This window comes from Anomalospiza imberbis, chromosome 19 (genome assembly GCF_031753505.1).
Source record: "Anomalospiza imberbis isolate Cuckoo-Finch-1a 21T00152 chromosome 19, ASM3175350v1, whole genome shotgun sequence".
NCBI lineage: Eukaryota > Metazoa > Chordata > Aves > Passeriformes > Viduidae > Anomalospiza > Anomalospiza imberbis.
Genome location: NC_089699.1, coordinates 1,490,431 through 1,505,635, shown reverse-complemented (window position 1 = coordinate 1,505,635; position 15,205 = coordinate 1,490,431). Strand labels below are relative to the sequence as shown.

Genomic DNA, 15,205 nt, shown 5'->3' with positions numbered 1-15,205 from the left:
GAGGGGCTCAGCGACCCTGCCCAGCCCCTCCAGGCACTCCCCACCATCCTCTCCTGGATCTACCAGCATCACTGGTCCAGGACTGGAATCACAGCTCGGAATCTCGGGAAAGCTCTCGGAGCTGCCACCTCCTCCTCAGGCTCCGGGAGAAGCCAGCCTGTCCCAAAAACCCCGACCGAGGGGCCAGGCTGCCCTCCCAGCAGCCCTGGGATGGGCCAGCCCCACCGCTGCTGTCCCTGGAGCTCAGCTCTGGCTCCCAAAACACTTCGGGAAGAGATGCAGCTCCTTTCCCACCCATGAGTCACCTCCTCCCGGCATCGATCAGGAATTTCTAAAAATAAACGCAGATAATGATCTCAGGCTCAGGTGTTGGCTCCCAGGCAGGGAGAGCAGGGAGAGGAGCCGGGGCTGCGCTCCAGAACATCACCCCACGTTTTGACTCAGGGCCTGGGTATGGAATGACAGCCCCAGACACCCTCCGGGGGTTTCCTGCACGGGATTTGGAGGAAGAACAAAATAATCCCAAATAGAAGAACAAAATAATCCCAAATACCAAAATAGACCCAAAACCAAAATAATCCAAAGAAGAAGAATCCCAAAACCAAAAGAATCCCCAAAAACAATAATAATAATAATAATAATAATAATAATAATAATAGAATCCCCAAAACAAAATAATCCCCAAACCAAAACAATCCCAACAGTATCTCAAAGCCCTGCACCTCTCAGTGATGAGGTGAGGAAGAGTCAGGGCACATTCCTGAGCCCTCTGTGTGCCAGGGTCCCCAAAAATCCCAATTTTAGGCTTTGGTTTAAGAATAAAAAATGATATTTCTGTAGCTGGCAGGGTGATTTTTTCCCCCCATGATTATTGGAGCACAGTTGAAAGGGTTGGTATTTAGTGGTAAATCAAAACCGCCCCCAAATCACCTTTAAAAAGGAAAATAATTGGGTTTTCTATGCCTGTTTTACACATTTTAGAGCACGTGGAGTGGGAGAATTTTCAGAGGATCTGTGTTTGCTCCCGCACCCAGCCAAGCAAGACCCGCGTGTGCAAAGGGCTGCTTGTCAGCAGGGCTCTCCCGAGGAGGGGCTTTCCTGCCTCCCAGGAACGCTGTGCACTCCCAGCAAACCCGCCGGCATCTGTCGCTGCCCAGCTCAGGGCTCCCAGCCCGGGCACAGATTTGTGTCTGGCAGCCCTCAGGAGCCGCTGGGACTCGGGCAGGGAGAAGAGGGGGGGGAAAAAATCCTGATTTTCGCTGGGAGCAGCCCCGGTCCCGAGGATAATGTGCAGCAAACAGTCCCTGTTTAACGAGGCATTAGCAGCAGCACGGGAGGCGCCTTTCCCACACCCAGACATCCTGGCACGAGCCGAATCCACTCAAAACCCTCCAGGATGCGGCCAGGGAGGCACCAGCGCCTTGCCCGAGGGCAAACAGGAGCCGGGGGCGCTGGGAATGGTCTTTGTCCCGGCCCGGGAGCTCCCTGGCTGTGCCATCCTCAGCTTTACCCACGGGCAAATCCCTGCTGCTCATCGTCAGAAATTCGCATTTTTCTGTGCCCTTTGTACCACGGCAGAGGTTTTTTAAGTAAAAGGTTAAAATTCAACACATAATTCTACAAGCTAATATTTAAATGCTGAACTCATTTTGTTACCTCAAGTGAACTCCAAAAATCTCTATTTCAGTGGTGCCCTTCCCACCTCTCCGTGGTGCCAGGGGCTGTTCCCTGTCCCTCCGCTCTGCTCCAGGATGAGGATGAATCCTTTTTCCCACTCCCCAAAAACTCCCTCCTCCTCTTCCCGGTCATTTCCTGCTCCGTGTCCTGCTCCAGCCCCGGGGGTGCCCCAGCAGGTTGTGCTCTGGGTTGTTGGATGCTTCTCCCCTCCCCACAAAAGAGCTGAGCTCCCATTCCCACCACCTGCAGCCCCCGAATTTCACTGTTCTGCATTTCAGAGAGGAGGAAGCAGCAGGTTTTCCCCAAAAGCATCCCAAGATTTGAAGAGGAGGACATTCCCTCCAAGGAGCACTGGGAGCAGGGTCCTGGCAGCACAACGGCACCAGGTCCTGGCTGGTCAGGTTCCCCAGCTGGAGATGGAGCTGTTGGCAGAGGGATCACCGTGGGAGAAGGAGGAGAGGAAGCCCAGAGCGAGATCCTTAAAAACCACAGAACAACTCGGGTTAGAGCTTCCACCAGGAAAAGGCTCCTTTGAGGAATTTCTCCTGCTCCTTCCTGGTTTTCAGGGCTTCCACCAAGCCCTGTTTCCTGCTGCACAACCTCTGGAGTGAAGCAGGCAGCAATCCACTGCCAAAGACTCCCAAAAGTGCAAATCCCAACTTGCCAGTGGGCAGCAGGGCCATCCTGCATGGGCACAAGGGCAAACACCCTCCAGTTCATCCCAAAACACTGCCAGAATGAATCCTCCAAAAGCAGCAGGTACAGGGAGGAGGAAACTCCAGTTTCCAGTTATCCAAGGGCACCTTCCTGGGGACATCCCCTCAGCAGCAAGGTGTGAGCCAGGAGAAGCTGCCAGGAAAGCCAGAGCTGCTGGAATCAGCTGTGAGAAGAGGGGAGCAGCAGGATGGGGATGGATCCAGCAAACTGCTCCCTGATAAGCCACCGGGAGATTCCCTCTGGGAACAGGGAGCAAACACATCCCCTGAGGCACCTCGGAGAGTGCAGGAGAGCTCAGAGAGCAGCAGGGCCGGGTTAGGGTTAGATGGCCAGATCTTTTCCCAGATTTCATCTCGTTAATTCCTTGACATTCCCACAATTAGGCTCCGTGGTTTTAATTAAGCCAACGCTAATATCATCCCAAGGAGAGCAGGAACAAAGCCTGGCTGCCCCTCAGCAGGGCTGAGGTGTTTCCAGCCCCTGCTGGGATGGTGGTGCTGGGCACAAATCACTGGGAAGCTGGCAGGTGCATTTTCCAATGGGGCTTTTCCTTATTTCCCACAAAGTGCTCTGAGTCAGCCTTGAGAGTTTGAGAGGAACCCATTCCCTGAGGGTCACCAGCATCACCTCACCCCAAGAGATTTTTCCTAGAGGACAAGACCTGGGACAAGACCTGAAGGACTCAGGAAGTCTCTGACCCATAACACCCTTAAATCCATGAGACGGCCACTAAAAAAATCCCCATCTCCCAGCCTGGCCAGTCCCATCCCACCCGAGCTGGTGCCTCACTCTTCTTCCCCCAGAATCCCTCCCCAGGCCCCAGAGGCGCTGCCCATTCCCTTCACTGCTCCAGGTTCCACAGCAGAATTCCCTTAAATCCCAGGATATCAGATTTTCCCTCTGGCAGAAACCTCCCAGCTGCCCAGCAAACAGCAGCTCCAATTTTAGCTTAAACCCCAGAAGTTAAACAAAAATAACCTCAGAATGGATTCTTGAGTTCTTTGGGGTTTTTTTGTCTTTAAAACATTGTGGTTTGGAGCTCCTGGTTGGATTTGCACATCCCCAGTGCTCCTCCAGCCATGCCAGGGAAACTTCTCAGGAAACCTCCGGGGCTACCCAAAGATCTCTCCCAGTTTTCCAGCCTGTCCCCAAAGGTGACAAAGTCCCAGCAGCACATGGAAAGCACCGAGGGAAACGCTCAGGGAACAGCAGCACACCTGGGAGGCAGGAGGTGGGTATCTCCCAGGAGAGGAGGGAAGAGGTTTCTCCATCGGGATCCACATGGGAGACACAAGATCCTGGAATGCTTTGGGTTGGGTGACCTTAAAGCTCACCTCCATGGCCAGAGACACTTCCACTTCTCCCAGGCTGCTCCTGCACACTCCAGGGATGGCCATTCCAACCAAACCCTCCCTTTGCCCAGACCCAGCCTCTCCATGGGGAGCAGAGCCCTCCCCAAAGCTCAGTGTAGGGCTGAGGACCCCCAGGCCTCTCCTTTTCCCTTCCCCACCCCGGGACCCCCTGGCTGGAGACCTCCCGTGCCTGGCACTGCCCGGAGCAGATTAACCCCTGCAGGGCCGTGCGGGGGTGTCACCGCGGTTAAATCAGATTTACAGCCCCCCTCCCCTGCTCCCTGCCCGACAGGAATTCTACCGGCTGGGCAAGGGGAAGGGCAGTTCTCGTCACTGACAGGAGGGAGATCAGGAAATGCTTCATTCTCCACTTGGAATAATCCTCCCCATGAGCCAAGAACTCTCGGCTGGGTCCAGGGCTGGCACTGCCAGGCTGGGGGTCCCCCTGGGCATCGCTGGGGCTCCTCTGGGCTGCAGGGATCCAAACCCATGGGAATCACCACCTTTGCCTGGGGCGCTCGTCAATTAGCAGGCGCTAATTACCATTTGAATCTCCGCTCGGATGTATTTTTAGCCTAAACCAAGGGGATCCATTTGGGTTTCTCAGCGTTCTTTTAGCACCTGAGCTCAAAGCCACAACCCCATCGCCACAATAACCACAGGAGCGTCCTCCCCTCCCCGCCAGAACATTCCTGCCGTTTCCACACCCACATCCCCGGCAGCGGGCAGCCAGCCTCCCCATTACAGCAATTAACGTTATGGGTATTAATAAACCAGCCTGGCTTTCCCAACAGGAAAACCTGCAGGGGCTTGTTGCAGGAACAAGGAGCCCGGGGCGATTTTTGGGGGCGGATGAGGGAATAATTGGAATTACAGGATGAGACCGTGGGGTCTCCAGAGGTTTTGGAAGCACATCCTGGTGTGGGGAGAGGTGGGAAGACCACGAGCGTCCTCCCCTTCCCTAAAGCTCCTGCAGAGCCTGGAACCAGGAAGGTGAAGCTCCATTTCCAGTATGGAATTATCCAGGGGGATTTCTGTGCCTGCACCCCCAGGATTTATGGACCACCCATTCCCAACATTCCCTGCAGGGACCAAGCTGCAGGAGGAGTGCAGGGACACAGGGAATATGAATATTTCTTCCTCCTGGGGGCCAGGATCAGCTCCTCATCCTCTCTTTCCAGCCTGGGAAGGTTTATCCACCTTTACGGGGTTTTTTAAGGCAGGGACCGTTCGCTCCAAGCCCTGCCCTTCCTCCCTTCTTGCCCAACACTTCACTGCCTGTTTTCCTTTCCCAAGCACCAGAGAAAACGCTCGGGAGCAAGACCAGACACAGAGAGAGGAAGCAGCGGCTTCCTTCCCTATCCAAGGCCAATTATCCCAGGTGTTACACAAGGCACCCATTCCCAAACACCGGGATTAGGATCGGGATCGCTCCACCTTCCCTGCAGCCCTCACACCTCGGGCAGCTGTGGCATTCCCATTCTCTGGACAGAGAGACACAATTCTGTCTCTCAGGAGGAGCAGAGAGAAGAAAATAAAACAATCTCCACACCAAACTGCACATGGAGAAAACAAAAGAACAGAAATAAAGATTGTTTTCTCTTCTTCTCTCTGCTCCTCCTGAGAGACAGAATTGTGTCTGTCCAGAGAATGGGAATGCAACAGGTAGCCCCTAGCTGGAAATGTCCATCCCGGGCAAAAATTCCATCCCAAAGGAGTTTTCCTGCAGGCAGGGAGGTGCCATCATCACTCCAAACTTCCCAGGTGGGATTCCCTGTAAATCCCCCAGGCCAGGGATCCTCGCTCAGCTCTCACAGCTCCCCAGAGCCCTGGCATTTACATCCCATTTTATATGGAAAACACTAAAATGGGATCACACCTTTTAAAGCAGATATTTCCACCTCGCTGAAGCCCAGACCCTGCCTCTGCCGCCCCCTCCCCACTAGGCTCTGCCATCAGGCCTCGAATTTTAATTGAAAAAACGTGATTTAGGTTAATTGGCAGCAGATGAGTTACAGGGCTCAGGGGCAGGGGAACATTTGATGCAGCAGATTTATGGCAGCAGGGAGCCGACCATCCCAGGTTTTGCATCCCCCTCACAGCCCCGCTGCCAAAACAGCTCAGCGGGCCAAAAAAAAAAAAAAAAAAAAAAAGTAATTAGTGTTTAATTTCTTAACAATTTTTTTTTACCTTCCTTTTAATTGCTACACATAAAACTGTCCTAGAATTTTACAGCCTGGCCCAGTCCTCATTGCTGGTTTTAATTAGGCTGAGGCAGGGCTGGCACTTAATTTGGAGAGGGGGAGGACGTCAGACCATGCTCGGGGAAGGTTTTGCCATTCCAAGCACCCGGAAAACATCAGCAGGAGCAGAGCAGAGCAGCAGGGAGCAGGAGCAGTGCTCCCAGAGCTGGAGCTGGGGTGGCTCATCCTGCTCAGGGCTCCACACCCCACAGAATCTCTGGTGGAAGGGAGCAGAGCTCTCTGCCAGCAGAATTCCCTCTCCTTGAGCAAAGCACGGGAGCTTAGAGGGAAAATGAGCTTAGCTCGGGGCAGCTTTGGGGTAATTCCCATTGCTGGGGGATTGGGGCTCCCAGCCTTTCCTCAGAGAGGGGCTCTGACACCCTACAGAGCATCCCAAAGCACTCCCAGGCCGGAGGAGCAGCCAGGGAACTCCTTGCAGGACATCAGAATTCCTGCCCTGGGCCTGCCTGGCGAGGCAGGCGTTTGGGAAATGCCAAATGTTTGCATTTGGGAAAGCAAACCCATAAATCCAGGGATTTCTGCGTGCACCCAGGCTGGGTTTCCCGGCAGGAAGGCCAGGCTGCTTTTCCAGCTGCTCACCCAGGAAGGTCCCACCCTTCCCTGGCCGTGTTTGCTCGCGCCTGGGGGAGCCAGAGGCCTTTGAGGGAAATATTCCTTAGGAACCCCAAAATCCCATGCCCCAGCCCATCCCTGGCTCTGTCCCTGGGGTGGAAAGGCAGCCCCAGTGCCAACCAACGGATCCATGCAGGATTCTGTGCTGGAAAAGGAAGGCACAGGGGGAGCAGGGCCTCGGGGCTCTGCTCCACTGGACAAGGTGGGGATCAAGCACGGGTTGGGCTCAATCCTGGAAACCTTTTCCAACCTAAATGATCCTGGCAGAAACTTCCAGTCACCCTGGCTGCTCCCAAATAATTATTCTGAATCCATGCTCATGAGGCCACTGTGCTTTTTATATGACAGGAGCCCTTTTTTTTTTGGTTAAATAATGTTCAAAATCCTAAAAAAAGTAATTATCATAAACGGATATTTCCACTACATAAATATCCCTTTTATGTTCTATTTCCACAGGGCACCTTCCGGTGCTTACAGGGTAGGAGGGAACAGAATCCAGGACAATTAACAGCAGAATTTTAGGGGAAATAATTTGCATTTCAGTGGCTTTTGGTGCAGGAGGGACGGCAGTGGTGGTTAAAGGCTGGAAAGGGAAGAGGGAAACGACAGGGGAGAACTTTCCTGCAAAATAAAGGTGTTAAACTCCTGGGCTGCCTTTGTTAGCACAGGCGTTCCTCAAGGTTTCCTGCACAATCCAAAGCATCCGTAAAACCCCCTGGAAAAGAAATGTGGCAAATGGAAAACAACATCCAGCACTCACAGAGCCAATGGGGTTGGTTTATTAAATGCAATTTAATTGTCTCTGAGGGTGACATTCCCCTCACTGTGACATTGCCCTCGCTGGGGTTTGGCTTCCCCCCATTCCTGCTCCTGCTCCACGGTCCCACCTGGACTGGGATCCACTGGGATGCTCCAGCTGTGGCAGAAGGACCCTCCTGAGGCCACCCAGCACAGGATGAGCCTCTGCCAGTCTGAAAGCTCAGCACCAGCTCTTCCAAAGGCTCCAGCTCCCACCACGGGATCCACTGCAGCTCCAGCATCCTCAGGAAACACCCAAAGCCCCAGAAAGCAGCAGAAAAAAAAAAAAGAGCAGAGGGGTAAAAATAAACACCAAAAAAATCCACTGGAAACCAGGCAAGCGCTTGGTCCTTGGCAGAGAACAGCACTGAGCTCCTGCTCGACCCAAGAGCTCTTCACCATCCATCCATCCATCCATCCATCCATTGGCAGGATCCAAAAGGATAATTCCCAAAGCCCAGCAGAAAATTGCTCATTAGTCCTGTCAGGTCCAGGTGGGAGCAGCTCAGCTCCTGCAGGGATGTGCAGCCCAGCCAGGCTGGGGGGTGTGGAGCTGGCTTTGCTTTTGGAGCTCAGGGCAGAGCCTCTCCCAGCCCTGACGTTCCATCGCTGCCCAGGGGAGCTGCTGGTCCTTGCTGGTCCCTGCTGGTCCCTGCTGGCCCTGAGCTCCAGCTGCAGTGTCCGTCCTGTCCTTGGGAGCTGCTCCTGGCTGTCCTGCCTGTCCCTCTGTCCCTCACCCCGAGCCTTCAGCACGGACCTGCCAAGGAAAAGCAGCGTTAATGGAAGGGCCGGGCAGGGCTGGAGCAGGGGCTGACCCTCCCTCGGCACCAAATCCAGGGTTTGGAGCGATGTGGGAAGGAGGAGATGGAGGAGCAGCCCCAGAGCCTTCTCCTCTTTCCCCCAGCCTCTGCTGTGCAGTCCCACACGCTGCTGGGAACCACAGCTGAGAGCAGCTGCAGATCCTCCTGCCTGCCCCAGCACCTCCTGCCCCTCAGGCCCAGCTCTGCAGGGCACTGACCCCAAATTCCCAGGGGCTGGGCACCACAGCACGGTGGGATCTGGGACAGGCAGGGAGGTAAAACACTGCTGATGGCACCCCTGAGGCACCTCCTGAGCTCTGCAGGGCACTGACCCCAAATTCCCAGGGGCTGAGGATCACTGCACAGCGCGATCTGGGATGAGCAGGGAGCTCAAAGATGGGTGGTGGCATGCCAGAGGCACCCAGTGTCCCCTAAGAACATCCAGAGGCACCTGGTGAGCATCACTGGGGCTTGCAAGACACCAACCCCGAATTCCCAGGCTCTGGGGAGCAGAGACCAGCAGGATCGGGGACAGGCAGGGAGCTCAAGCATCGGTGGTGGCACCCCAGAGGCACCTGGTGAGCATCACTGGGGTTTGCAAGGCACCAACCCCAAACTCCCAGGCTCTGGGGACCCGTGCACAGCGGGACGTGGGACACGCAGGGATGCTGGTGACACCCCAGAGAAACGTCCAGAGGGTCCAACCCCTCCGCTGGCAGCTCAGGGGGGCACGGAGCTGCAGCAAAGCCCGGGGGTGCAGCTGTGGGTGCCCGCAGGCCGGCGGGAGCCGCGCCCGGTTTGCGCAGGGAGTGCCCGGGCAGAGCCGCGTTTGAAGACGCCGCGGCCGGGAGCGATCAGAGGCGCGCACGGCGATAGCGCAGCCCCGGGGCTGCTCTGATCTGTTATCTCGGGCTCCAGCGCGGGGAACACCCGCACATCAAAGGCGCTTCCTGCCGCCTCCACCCCGGAGGAGCCTTCGGGCAGCTCGGGATGCGGCCGGAGCTCCGCGGGGATGGGGCAGGGACACACCGGGAGCGATGTCCCCAAACCGTGCTGGGGACATCAGCACAGCACTGCAGGGACACACCGGGAGCGATGTCCTCAAACCGTGCTGGGGACATCAGCACAGCACTGCAGGGACACACCGGGAGCGATGTCCCCAAACCGTGCTGGGGACATCAGCACAGCACTGCAGGACACACCGGGAGCGATGTCCTCAAACCGTGCTGGGGACATCAGCACAGCACTGCAGGGACACACCGGGAGCGATGTCCCTGCCTGTCCTGTGCTGGGGACATCAGCACAGCACTGCAGGACACACCGGGAGCGATGTCCCCAAACCGTGCTGGGGACATCAGCACAGCACTGCAGGACACACCGGGAGCGATGTCCCTGCCTGTCCTGTGCTGGGGACATCAGCACAGCACTGCAGGACACACCGGGAGCGATGTCCCTGCCTATCCTGTGCTGGGGACATCAGCACAGCACTGCAGGGACACACCGGGAGCGATGTCCCCATCCTGTCCTGTGCTGGGGACATCAGCACAGCACTGCAGGGACACACCGGGAGCGATGTCCCCATCCTGTCCTGTGCTGGGGACATCAGCACAGCACTGCAGGACACACCGGGAGCGATGTCCCTGCCTGTCCTGTGCTGGGGACATCAGCACGTCCTGAATGTGTGAATTCGGTTCAGTGCCCCAGTTGAACCCACAGGACAGAGCCCTTTGCTTTCCCCCAAGGAAGACCCACCCAGACCCCGCTGCCCTACAAAACCCCACTCCTTCCTCCCCCCCAGCACTGACCCTCACAGCCAGGCAGATTTCAGGTGCAGCTGATTTTCTCCCGTTCCTCCCCCATTCCCCAGGAGGGATCATCTGCTTCCCTGAGCCCCAGCCCGGAAGGACTAGCAGCACAGGAAGGCCAAGGCCACACACTGCGAGCCACCAGCGTCTCCTGGCCACCAGCCCCGGGGTTTTTGTGCTCTCCACGAGCCCCCACAATATCCCGGGAGAGCAGGGATGGAGCGAGGGCTCAGCAGCATCCCGGCCAGAGGAGAGGATCCACCCCGAGCCAAGAGAGGAGGTGCTGAGCCTGCAGCAGGACAGGACCTGCACATTTTGGGATGGGATCTGCCTCCTGCTCTCCCCAAAGCCGTGTTTTCCAGGAGCAGAGCAAAGTGCAGGAATGAAACAGGAATTCTGGCTGTGGAGGGTGGGAGCATCCCCAGACGGCGAGAGCACAAACTGTGTGGGCAGCAAAGCCAAACAGGAAAGGGATCCAAGAGGCAGGGACAGGATTCTGGCAGCTCCCACCTCCCTGCTGCTCCCTCAGACCCCTGGCCCTGCTCAGACATGCCCCAGTTCCGCTTTTACTGCTGCAATTCTTCCATCCAAAGGGCTGGATTTACAAAAATGCAGCTGGAGAGCCGCAGCCCCATCGCAGGAACTGCTCCCAGCAGAGCTGCCTCAGCACACCGTGCCCTGGCCCTGCACCCACACCCAGGCTGGGCTCAACCTGGCCCCAAAAACCTCGGAAAGGGAAGTCCTGGCATGTCTGTGTCCTTCCCTCCCTTCGTGTCACACATCTTCCACCTCACAGGGGGATCCTTCCAGCTCCTTCCTGCCTGCTCCCCCACAGGCAGAACCCCCCAGGCTGGGCCACCTCACGTCCCCAGCCCGCCCAGGAGGTGACCTGAGCTGGGAATTTGGGATCCTTGGGACGAAATCCTCGCCACGCTGCCTCCTCCATCACCAGCACTGCAGGATGTGCTGCACTGTGGAGTCATGGAATGGTTTGGGGGGGAAGGGACCTTAAAACTCATCCAGTGTCACCCCCTGCCACGCCACACTGCCCCAGGCTGCTCCAAGCTCCCTTGAACACTTCCAGGGATGGGGCAGCTTCTCTGTGGGTTCCTGTGTGCCCTCCAGGGCCGGAGCAGCTGCCTCACTGCAGGAGGATCTAAAGCAGCCCGGAAGGATCAGCCAGGCTCAGAGCAGCCCCTCAGCACAGCCACAGCTGCCCCGAGCCTTCTCCTGGTAGCCCCAGCCCAATTCCCAGAGCCTGTCCCAAGCCATTACCCCCGAACGCGGCCAGCCAGCCCCGGCAGAGGTGTGGTCACATCTCCTGGCGGGAGGAGAGCTTTGTTCCCAGGCCACCCCTGCTGGGAAGGTGTTAATGAGTAACCCCGACCCAGACGGGCGCTGGCAGCTCCGTGAGTCACCGAGAGCCCGGCACGGCCGCCTCTGACTCACGGACACCCGGCCCGAGCCCCCTGGGGCGGGGGGATGCTCAGGGCTGGGGGTCACACTGGATGAGACCCCCAAAACGCTGCCTCTTTAACCCCAAAATAGCCCGGGCTGCGGAGAGCTCCCCTGAGATGTGGCACCACACAAACCTCAGAGGGGCAGGAGGACCTGCAGGAAGGAGCCCAGGACACCCCAGGGGTGGCTCTGATGTGCCCTGGCTGCATCCCAGGGGATGGTCGGGGGAGATCCAGGGATGGAGATCCAGGGATGGAGATCCAGGGATGGAGACCCAGGGATGGCTGGGTGAGTCCTGGCACTGGCTCATTCCCAGAGGGCTGCTGTGGGCATCCACTGCTCCCAGCTCCATCCGCAGCTTCCTCCTCAAATTCCAGCCCTGACCAAGCCCCCAAACCTGAGCACAGGTGGAAGCCTAAAAATAGAACAACTTCTCACCCCCCCTCCAGGCACACCCCTGAGGACTTTCTCGTTGACACACTCCAACCTGTTCTGCCTCCTGCTCTTTCGAGCAATTTCCCCTCCTTCCCCGCAGGAAAAGGCCATCCTGGCTCCAGAGAGCCCTGTGGCAGGCAGGGCCAGGAATGCAGAAAGTCCCATTCCCCTTCATTTTTGCAGCAGGGTGACAAGCACGGGGTGACATCAGCCTGGGCCAGCCCACGCTGCCCCAGGTTCCAGGAAGGCTCTGGAAGTTCTGGGTCATTTACTCAAGTGTCCCCACAGTGACAAACCCCTGCCAGGCTGAGGGATGGGCCGTGCAGTGACATTCCCTGAGCAGGGGCTGTCTGCTGATTTCCCAGCATTTCTGCTTTCCCTGCTGGAACTCCAGAGCCCCTCGCTGAGGGCAGGCAGGAGCTGGGCAGCTCCCCTTGGCTCCTGCCAGCAGCAGGAGCTCCTGGTGATCCATGTGATCCCTGGATCCTCCAAAGGAGCTGGAGGGCTCTGCCCCCTCCTCACCAACAGGAGGTCTCCATTTGCTGCAGGGGAGGTGATGCCTCAGGTTTCAGCTTTTCTATTTTTCACATTCTCCTTTAGTGTGTGGGTCTGGGCTTCATATGAGGGGATGCTGAGCTCTCTGCACAGAGCAGGGAGACAAAACAATTCCTTCTCCAGCTGGGCACCAAGGACAAATGATCCAAACCTCAGGCCCAAGAGCACAAACAACGTGGGCTGGAGAGAGAAAAACAAGCAGGATGGGACTGCATGGGCTGGAGCTGGAATGGGACAATGAACTCCAGTGTGCCAATGGAGCAGAACTTGTAAAAGTGAGAGCCCCCGGGAGCGCTCGTGCATTTTGGGACCATTTTGGTTCATCTTGGGTGCAGCCCTGGCTGGGCTCTTGTGCTGCCCAAGGTGGATCCATGGAGGAGATCCTTTAATAAATCCCTTTGTTCTGTAGCTCTGTCCAGCCTCTGCTCCAGGTCAGCCTTCACAAGGCATCGCAGGGATGCTCTGAGGCTCCTCCTGCACCCACAGAGGCGAGCAGGGATTGGATCCCCAGGATAAAAGGGATTACAGGGGGTCCCCTCCTCATTCCCACACCTGTTTCCCATTGCAGTGCACAATAAACTGCTCCCAGGGTGGGAAGAGCTGCAAACCCCCTGCATTTGTCCCCAGAGAGGGGATGGGTTTGGTTTGGCTGTGTATCCCACAGGATCCCATCCCAGGGATCAGCTCTGCTCCCCACGGCCTGGGGATGTCCCAGAGCCACACATCTGGGGCAAGGAGCTCCCTGGAAAGCTTTGGATCAGGGAGTGACACCAAACAAGGGTGCAAAAGCCACACTGGAGTCCTAGCCTGTCCCCATTCCTGTCCTTGGAGGTGGGAAGGAGGAAAACCCATCCGGCTGCGCACTGATTTCGCAGCTCTGAGCTGATTTCCAGCCTGGGGATTACCCATTTTAAGCAGTGTTTTTTCCTGTGCTGACCCTAAGCTGATTAATTCTCTGTGCCCCCTGCTTCTCCCCTCACTCCCTTCATCCTTTCCACAGAAAATGAGGGAATGAAATCCCAGTGGAATGAGCTGAGGCAGAGCTGGATGCAGTGTGAGCGGAGCAGAGGGAGATGCTCCCCGAACCTGACAGGATCCTGCCTCCCTGCAGAGCTTCCAGCCACCACAATCTTCATCTCCTTATCCCAAAGGACCTGATATCCCTGAGGGAAGGGAGAAATCTCCTTGCCCACGATCCCAGCAGGTCACGGTGAGGCCCATCAGCACCAGCACCGCCCTCCCAGTGCAATGGGAATTGTTGGTCCTGGAGATGCTGGTGGGACTCACCCAAGAGCAGCCAAACCTGCCCTGGCATGACCCAGCCGTGCTTCCCCAGGGCAGGAATCTCTTTTCCCAAGTGCCATCACTCCATGTGAGCCCTGGGATGCTCCAGGGTTTGCCCCTTAAAGGAGGAATTTCAGGAGGAGGAATTTTGGACGCTCAGGATTGGGGGATGCAAAGAACGCAACCCTTGGGGAGCCCCCAGGGCACCTCCATCCCAATGCTCAGAGAATTCCCAAAGAACAGAGCAAAGCCAGGTGTGCCAGGGCACCTCTCCCACCCTGGCACGGCAGGAAAGCTGGGAACACACCCATCCCTATAAAAAGATAATGACAGAACCCAGCAGCAGGGAAATTAGCACAGCAAAACTCTGCTTCATTCCCACCAAGATCTGGATCAAGAGGCAAAATTCCCTCTCAGCTGCAGCGAGAAGGGCCCTGGGGTCAGGATTAGGGGCTGGGGAAGGGTGGGAAGATCCAGGACTCACCTGGAATTTGGTGTTCAGAGGGGAGTGGATTTGGGGCTCTTTGTCCCTTTTGGGTGCCTGAGACTGGAGAGTGGCACCAAAAACCCTCCAGGAGCATCGAGCAGGGCAGGGCTTGAGGCACGGAATCGATGGTGAGGCCTAAACGTGGGGAATTGAAAAGGGATTCCTTGTAAATTACTTCCCTTGAAGTGGAACAGAAAACTGGGATAAAACATGGGTAAAGCATGGATAAAACACAGCTAAAATATGGATAAGCGTGGGTAAAACACTGCTAAAATATGGATAAGCGTGGGTAAAACACTGCTAAAATATGGATAGAACATTGATAAAACACAGATAAAACATGGATAAAACACAGATTAAAAACAGATAAAACATGGACAAAACACAGATAAAATATGGATATAACATGGATAAAACACAGATAAAAACCAGATAAAACATGGATAAAACACAGATAAAACACGGATAAAACTGGATAAAGCATGGATAAAACATGGATAAAACACGGATAAAAACATGGATAAGACATGAATAAGACATGGATAAAAACACAGGTAAAGCATGAATAAAACACAGATAAAAACCAGATAAAACATGGATAAAACACGGATAAAACAAAATAAAAACCAGATAAAAACATGGCTAAAGCATGGATAAAACACACATAAAAACACGGATAAAACATGGATAAAACATGGATAAAACCCAGATAAAACATGGATAAAGCATGGATAAAACAACGAGGTCTTGCAGTGTCCAACCCAAGGACAAGCGGCCGAAAGAATCCAATAACCATCAAACGCAGAACCCAAACCCATCCTCACTGGAAAGGAACTGGGAAAAGCCTTCATCCCACCTGGATCCCCATCCCAAGCTCTGCCCATTCCCTCCTGATCCCAAAGCTCCCAGCGACCACGGTGTGGATCCCACACCTCTGACCCCGCAGGGAGCCCAGGGAAAA

The 15,205-nt window shown here is 55.9% G+C and overlaps 1 long non-coding RNA gene across 1 annotated transcript; it reads right to left on the bottom strand.

Moving 5' to 3' along the window:
* Nucleotides 1-7,397: 7,397 nt before the first annotated feature.
* On the bottom strand, nucleotides 7,398-14,361 carry LOC137485300 (uncharacterized). Its single transcript, XR_011005257.1, has 2 exons — nucleotides 14,242-14,361; nucleotides 7,398-8,177 (listed from the first exon to the last, which is right to left on the bottom strand). It is a non-coding gene; the product is annotated as an uncharacterized lncRNA (long non-coding RNA).
* Between the last annotated feature and the right edge of the window lie 844 nt (nucleotides 14,362-15,205).